This window comes from Mus caroli, unplaced genomic scaffold, assembly GCF_978045245.1.
Source record: "Mus caroli unplaced genomic scaffold, Mus_caroli_1 scaffold_8, whole genome shotgun sequence".
Lineage (NCBI taxonomy): Eukaryota > Metazoa > Chordata > Mammalia > Rodentia > Muridae > Mus > Mus caroli.
Window position 1 is genome coordinate 4,185,001 of NW_028227263.1, and position 7,551 is coordinate 4,192,551.

Sequence of the window (7,551 nt, forward strand, 5' to 3'; positions counted from 1 at the left end):
TTATTTATGTGAGTACACTGTAGCTGTCTTCAGATACATCAGATCTTATTACAGATGGTTGTGAGCTACCATGTGGTTGTTGGGAATTGAACTCAGGACCACTGGAAGAGCAGTCAATGCTTTTAACTACTGAGCCATCTCTCCATCTCTCTCTCTCTCTCTCTCTCTCTCTCTCTCTCTCTCTCTCTCTTTCTTTCTTTCTTTCTTTCTTTCTTTCTTTCTTTCTTTCTTTCGTCTTGCTTTATATCTCTGACTAGCCTGGAATTCACTACATAGCCCAGGTTGGTCTTGTACTCCCAAATGCTGGGAAGGAACAGGTGTGTGCTGTCATGCTCAGCTCTTTCAAGATTGAGACTGTCAGCCAACTACTGAAGATCTAACATGTTTGGGAGGTGAATTATAAAAAGATTTTATTGTTTGTTTGTTTGATGTGACTGTTTGTCTGCATGTGTATATTTGTACCAAATGCACACTTGGTCCCCACAGAGGCCAGAAGAGGGTGTCAGATCCCATGGAACTGGAGTTAGGGGCAGCTGTGAACCATCGTGTGAGTGCTAGGAAGTGAACCTAGGTCCAGAGAAGCAATAAGTGCTCTTTTGTTTGTTTGTTTGGTTTGGTTTGGTTTGGTTTGGTTTTCGAGACAGGGTTTCTCTGTGTAGCCCTGGCTGTCCTGGAACTCACTCTGTAGACCAGGCTGGCCTCGAACTCAGAAATCCACCTATCTCTGCCTCCCAAGTGCTGGGATTAAAGGAATGCACCACCACTGCCTGGCGCAAGAAGTGCTCTTAACCACTGAGCCATCACTCCAGCTCTGAGAAGGTAGATTCTTATGCCATTTGGGGTGACAGAATGAGATGATCATGTATGCTGTGACCCAACAAGGATACAGAGAAACGTAAAGTGTATTTGCTGCAGGAGGGAAAAAAAAAATCAGACAAACCAGGAATAAAAAAGCTTACTAAATGTTTGTATACTTATGCAATAGAATAATTTACAGTTGTTGAAATGAATAAACATCTATTAACATGGACAGGTCTCACTCCAAATTTTATTGTTCAGAGTAAGTAGCCTGCAGGAGGATGCACAGCATCCATTAAAGCTTGTTTGAGCCAGTTGTGGTGGGAGGCAGATCTTTGTAGGTTTGAGGCCCACGTGGTCAATTGTGAGTTCCTTGACAGGGCTACATAGAGAGATCCTGCTCCCCTAGCCTCCCACTCCACAAAAAAACTCAAAGTAAATAAATAAGTAAAAACCACACACACTGGGCTGGAGGGGCGGCTCAGCTGGTACAGCACTCATTTGCTTTATAAATGTGGGATTGATGGCGTTCCTGAGGGTGACATCAAGGCCATCTCAGGCCTCACATGTATATGAACATACGTGTTCATAGAAACATGCATACATTTTATGTTTGAAATATGCAACAAAACTCATTTGTGTGCCTGCTCACATACCAATTTTTCTCTAAGAACTAGTTTTGAGACAGGAGGTTCCCATGGACATTTGGCTTGCCCTAAACTCACACAGACCTGCTTGTCTCTTGTTTCCCAGGGCTGAGATGAAAGGCGTACATCAGCATGTTTGGCCAAATGCATCCAGCAAAACCTGAGAACCTATCCCATGGAGTTGGACATGGCGGTGCACACCTTTAGTCCCGGTATCCAAGAGGCAGAGGCAGGTGGATCTCTACAGTTGGGGGCCAGTCTGGTCTACGTAGTGAGTTGAAGGATAGCCAGGGTATGCAGAAAGATTCTGTCTTAAAAATGAAGAAAGGGGGGCTGGAGAGATAGCTCAGTGGTTAAGAGCACTGACTGCTCTTCCAAAGGTCCTGAGTTCAAATCCCAGCAACCACATGGTGGCTCACAACCATCGGTAACAAGATCTGATGCTATCTCCTGGAGTGTCTGAAGATAGCTATAGTGTAACTTACATATAATAAATAAATAAATCTCTTTTAAAAAATGAAGAAAGGAGGAGGAGGAAAGAAGAAGGAGAAGGAGGAGAAGGAGAATAAGGAGGAGGAGAAGAAAGAAGAAAGGAAAAAAGAAAGAAGGGAAGGAAGGGAGGGAGTGAGGAGGAGGAAGAGGGAGGGGAGGAAGAGGAAGAAGAGGAGGAAGGTGGTATCTTATGGAATAATGACACTATGGTTGATCTTTTATTTTTCCTTTTATCAAAAGATTTAACTTTAACTTTTTAAAGATATTTTAGACTTATTATTTTGTGTCTATATATGTTTTATATGCTTATTATATGTGTCTGCACACCTCATACATGCTTGGTGCCTGAGGTCAGAAGAGGGCATGCAATCCCCTGGGACTGGAGTTACAGATGGTTGTGACCCACCATCAAACCCGGATCCTCTGGAAGAACAGAAAAACTCATACCCACTGACCTATCTCTCCGGCCCTTAACTTTAGAAGATTAATTTTATTATTTGTAAGGGTGTGTGTGTGTGTGTGTGTAGCTGTCTGAGGCCAGACATGTTAGATTCTCTGAAGCAGTTGTCTGGCAGCAGTGTGGGAACCAACTTGAATTCTCTAGAAAATCATTAAGTACTTCTAACTACTGAGCCATCTCTCTAGCTCCTTATTCTTATTTATTTATTTATTTATTTATGATTTTGTGTGTGTGTGTGTGTGCCTTGTGTGCAGGTGCCCTTGGAAATCAGAAGAGGGTATGGGGACACCTGAGCTGTACAGATGGTTGTGAGCTACCCTCAGTGGGTGCTGGGAACTCAAGTTGGGTCCTCTTAGCAGCTGAGCCATCTCTCCAGCCCCTATTTTTATGATTTGTACATGTGTTCTTTAAGATTTATTTTAGCATGTGTATCATTCCTATCTGAAATATATATTGTAAAGATTTTTAAAAATTCTATATATGGAGCCGGGCGTGGTGGCATATGCCTTTAATCCCAGCACTTGGGAGGCAGAGGCAGACGGATTTCTGAGTTCCAGGCCAGCCGGGTCTACAAAGTGAGTTCCAGGACAGCCAGGGCTATACAGAGAAAACCTCTCTCAAAACAAAACAAAACAAAACAAAATTCTATATATGTAACTACATTGTAGCTCTCTCAGACACACCAGAAGAGTGCATCAGATCCCATTACAGTGGTTGTGAGCAATCATATGGCTGCTGGGAATTGAACTCAGGACCTCTGGAAGTGCTCTTAACCTCTGAGCCATCTTTCTGCCCACCCCCACGACCCCCATTTCCCCAAAAAGTCTTTTTTAAAGAAAGCTGTCTTATTGGATGTTCAGAGGGTGATAGCCCCGAAATGTTGAGAGCAGGTGTGTTCTGGTTTCTTGAGAGAATGCCTTTCCACATCTCCAGAATTCCACAGTCCCACTGTAGCAAATACCACTCAGCTCAGCCACTGGAGAACAGCTGTGGGTGCTGCCGTGGCCTCTGTGGACCATTCACCTGTCAAGCTGAGGATCCTCCGAGGTTTCTGATGGATCGGGGCATGAAAGTCATGATTTATTTCTAGTATTCCCACTTCCACGGGCAGCCTGCGTGGGTTTTCAGTGATGGACCTTTCCTCTCCTGGATGTTCAGCCTCATGTTCAGCAAGACTCATTGAGCAGGACTCATCGTCCTTGAATGTTGCCAGCTGGAGTCCACTAGAGGGAGCCAGAGCTCTTCACAGCTGGCCCTGCTCCTGAAATGGCTTCATTAATAGTAAAAAGCACAGAAGCAGCACCGTGTTGCATGGTTCTTTCTTTCTTTCTTTCTTTCTTTCTTTCTTTCTTTCTTTCTTTCTTTCTTTCTTTCTTTCTTTCTTTCTTTCTTTCTTTCTTTCTTTCTTTCTTTCTTTCTTTCTTTCTTTCTTAATATTTATTTATTTATTATATGCAAGTACACTGTAGCTGTCTTCAGACACTCCAGAAGATGGCATCAGATTTCGTTACGAATGGTTGTGAGCCACCATGTGGTTGCTGGGATTTGAACTCAGGACCTTTGGAAGAGCAGTCGGCGCTCTTAACCGCTGAGCCATCTCACCAGCCCCCTCTTTCTTTTTTTTTTTAATGTTTAAATTTTTTCTTTATTGGATATTTTCTTTATTTACATTTCAAATCTTACCCCCTTGCCAGGTCTCCCTCCAGAAACCCCCTATCCCATCGTCCCTCCCCCTGCCTCTATGAGAGTGCGTGCTTCCCCCCCCCCCCCCCCGTACACCCACCCACTCCTGGCTTCCAGTCCTAGCATTCTCCTACACTGGGACATTGAACCCTCAAAGGACCAAGGGCTACTCCTCCCCCGTGATGTCCAAAAAAGCCATCCTCTGCCATATAAGTGGCCAGAGCCATGGGTCCCTCCATGTGCACACTTTGGTTGGTGGTCCAGTCCCCGGGAGCTCTGGGGGGGGGGGGTCTGGCTGTTTGACACTGTTGCTACCCCCACGGGGCTGCAAACTCCATCAGCTCCTTCAGTCCCTTCTCCAACTCCTCCATTAGGGATCCCACACTCAGTCCAATGCTTGGCTGTGAGCATCTGCCTCTGTATTTGTCAGGCTCTGTCAGCAAGCACTTCCCGGCATCTACAGTAGTGTCTGGGTTTGCAGTCTGTATTTGGGATGGATCCCCAGGTGGAGCAGTTTCTGGATGGCCTTTCCGTCAGTCTCTGCTCCACATTTTGTCTCCATATTTCCTTCTGTGAGTATTTTGTTCCCCCTTCTAAGAAGCATTGAAGCATCCACACTTTGGTCTTTCTTCTTCTTGAGCTTCATACAGTCTCTGAATTGTATCTTGGGTTTTCCGAGAAGTACAGTTAAAATTTGTGAACTTCAGATTTTAACATGCCATTTGTTACATTGAGGACTTGAAGCTGTGTTTTCTAAATTTATTTATTTGGTTTATTTATTATTTTACATAAGTACACTGTAGCTGTCTTCAAACACGCCAGAAGAGGGCATCAAATCTCATTACATGTGGTTGTGAGCCACCATGTGGTTGCTGGGATTTGAATTCAAGATCTTTGGAAGAGCAGTCAGTGCTTTTACCCACTGAGCCATCTCTCCAGCCCCTTCTAAATTTATTTGTATTTTATGTAATGAAAATCAAATAACAGCATTGTATAATATTCCTCTACAACTTGTCAGTAATCTGGATTGAATTGTTAGTAGTTACTTCACAAAGTCTGCAAATTGCTGTTTAGAAATTGTTAGGTGAAATGTGTGCAGAAGAAGCTTGCTCATTGTCCAGATGGCTGAAGCATGGGGTGTTGCAGGTATCTCTTTTTTTTTTTTTTGACAGGGTTTCTCTGTGTAGTCCTGGAACTCACTGTATAGACCAGGCTGGCCTCAGAAATCTGCCTGCCTCTGCCTCCCAAAGGCTGGGATTAAAGGCGTGTGCCACCACTGCTTGGCGAATATTTGTCTTAGTCAGGGTTTCTATTCCTGCACAAACATCATGACCAAGAAGCAAGTTGGGGAGGAAAGGGTTTATTCAGCTTACACTTCCATACTGCTGTTCATCACCAAAGGAAGTCAGGACTGGAACTCAGACAGGTCAGAAAGCAGGAGCTGATGCAGAAGCCATGGAGGGATGTTCTTTACTGGCTTGCCTCCTCTGGCTTGCTCACCCTGCTCTCTTATAGAATCCAAGACTACCAGCCCAGAGATGGTCCCACCCACAAGGGGCCTTTCCCCCTTGATCACTAATTGAGAAAATGCCTTACAGTTAGATCTCATGGAGGCATTTCCTCAACTGAAGCTCCTTCCTCTGTGATAACTCCAGCTGTGTCAAGTTGACACAAAACTAACCAGTACAATATTCATTTTTTATTTTCTTTCTCTCTTAAACTCAGAGGAGCCACCGTGTGAAGGAAAACGCAACCCAAACTTAGTTCAGAAACAATGATAACTCAACCTCTGTATGCAACAAATAAAACCTAATCTTGTAAGCCTTATTAAAATCTGATTCCGCCGGTGTTGAATCCTTGCAGATCCGCCACGATACTGGGGAAACTAGCAGCTACCTCTTACCCCTCTGCTGTCCCCATTCCAAAAAGGCACCCTGTTTCATTTCTGAATTCTACCCGTTTTTGTGTGTTTTGTTTTTAAATATTTATGTCTACTTGCATGTATGTTTGTGTGACTGAACAGGGCATCAGATCCTGTTATAGATGGTTGTGAGCCACCATGTGGTTGCTGGGAATCAAACTCAGGTCCCCTGGAAGAGCAACTAGTGCCTTTAAGAGTCATCTCGCCGGGTGTGGTGGCGCACGCCTTTAATCCCAGCACTTGGGAGGCAGAGGCAGGCGGATTTCTGAGTTCGAGGCCAGCCTGGTCTACAAAGTGAGTTCCAGGACAGCCAGGGCTACACAGAGAAACCCTGTCTCGAAAAAAACCAAAAAAAAAAAAAAAAAAAAAAAAAAAAAAAAAAAAAAAAAAAAAAAAAAGAGTCATCTCTCCGGCTGGTGAGATGGTTCAGTGGGGAAGAGCACCGACTGCTCTTCCAAAGGTACTGAGTTCAAATCCCAGCAACCACATGGTGGCTCACAACCACCCATAATGAGATCTGATACCCTCTTCTGGTGCATTTGAAGACAGCTACAGTGAACTTATACTAATAAATAAATCTTAAAAAAAAAAAAAAGTCATCTCTCCAGGCCCTGGACTCTACCAGTTATATCTGCCCACACATGTCTACTTCCTCAAATTATGAGAATGTAATAGAAGATATAAAATTACAAAATAAACATACTAAGGAAAAAAAATCCCATGAGACATTGAGCATTGGAAAGATGGATCACCTGAACTGAGATATCTCAAGAGCAATATAACCATAGGGCCTCAGCTGGGCATGGTGGTGCTCATCTTTAATCCCAGCACTCCGGAGGCAGAGGCAGGCAGATTTCTGAGTTCGAGGCCAGCCTGGTCTACAGAGTGAGTTCCAGGACAGCCAGGGCTACACAGAGAAACCCTGTCTTGAAAAACCAAAAACCAAAAAACAGAAAACAAAAAACCATAGGGCCTCAAGTATTGAGTATGAAAGAATGTGAACAATTACGTTCAATTTAATTTAAAAAATACCAATTACATTCAGAAAGGATATTTTGGACATACTGACTTAATAAAGATTTCACCTGATTCTTTTTAATTCCTCTTTAACATTTATTTAATTCTTTGTGTATGAATGCGTACGGATGTGGGCATGCCACAGTCTGAGGGGAGGTCAGAGGACAACTCGAGTCAGTTTTCTTCCCCCTTCATGTGGGCTTCCAGAACAGAACTAGCTTGTTGGACTTGATGACTGAAAGACCCACAACGTGAGGACTCCCTCACGTTCTGACTCAGGAGAGGCGACACCCCAAAATCACCCACAAGAAACGATCTTGCTGCAACTGCAAGAGGATTTTTATTCGAGAGCGTTCTCGGGCCCATGGTCATACACCATGCAGGGGTAGAGGACCATGGCGCGCTGAGTAGCTGAGTAAGGGGGTATTTAAAGGAAGAAACCACAATTCATGGAGGTGGGGAGGGCGTTGTTGGAAAATACCAAAAATACCAGTTAAGAGTCACAAGGAAGTATAAAGTCACAAGTGTCAGGT